Here is a 516-nt window from a genome sequence, read left to right on the forward strand (position 1 = left end):
ATGATAGAAGAGCACATCCTTTCAGATCTTCAGTATTTTAATTTTTCGAGCCATTGCTGTTTCAGAAATTTATTGCAAGCCAATGGTCACTTAACCATTTTCTGTTTCAATCAAACTTTCTGTATTGCCAAACTCACTGAACTCAAATCATATCGGGTAAAAGTGATATTACACGATCGCCAACTGAAAGTAAATGACAAAGGAAACGAAAGAAGGGCCTTGGGTCGTTTCCTGCAATTTTCTTCCAGTGACTGGAAGTCGACTCCTTCAACTTTTTTCAACCCTGTATTCTACCTGAGCCATATCTGATGTCAAGGGACCAATTTGATGGCTTCAGATTGAACTTTATTCTCTGCTTTAGAAAAGGCGTCGCTTTTTTCGCTCAACAAAACCTAGACGGAACTCATGTTCTTGGCTCGCCGGGCGGCCTTTTCCCTCGGCCTTCTCATTCGATTTCTTTTAACCGTCATTCACCCGAGAACATCTTCCAAGGAGTCCATAGACTCAAATGAAACC

The 516-nt window shown here is 41.3% G+C and overlaps 1 protein-coding gene across 1 annotated transcript in view; it reads left to right on the forward strand.

Annotated features, from left to right (window-relative positions):
• Positions 1-516, forward strand: part of LOC131877353 (proton channel OtopLc-like) — a 10,578-nt gene that overhangs the window by 4,987 nt on the left and 5,075 nt on the right. The gene's annotated exons all lie outside the window — the stretch shown is intronic.

This window comes from Tigriopus californicus, chromosome 3 (genome assembly GCF_007210705.1).
Source record: "Tigriopus californicus strain San Diego chromosome 3, Tcal_SD_v2.1, whole genome shotgun sequence".
In the NCBI taxonomy this organism is placed as follows: Eukaryota; Metazoa; Arthropoda; class Copepoda; order Harpacticoida; family Harpacticidae; genus Tigriopus; species Tigriopus californicus.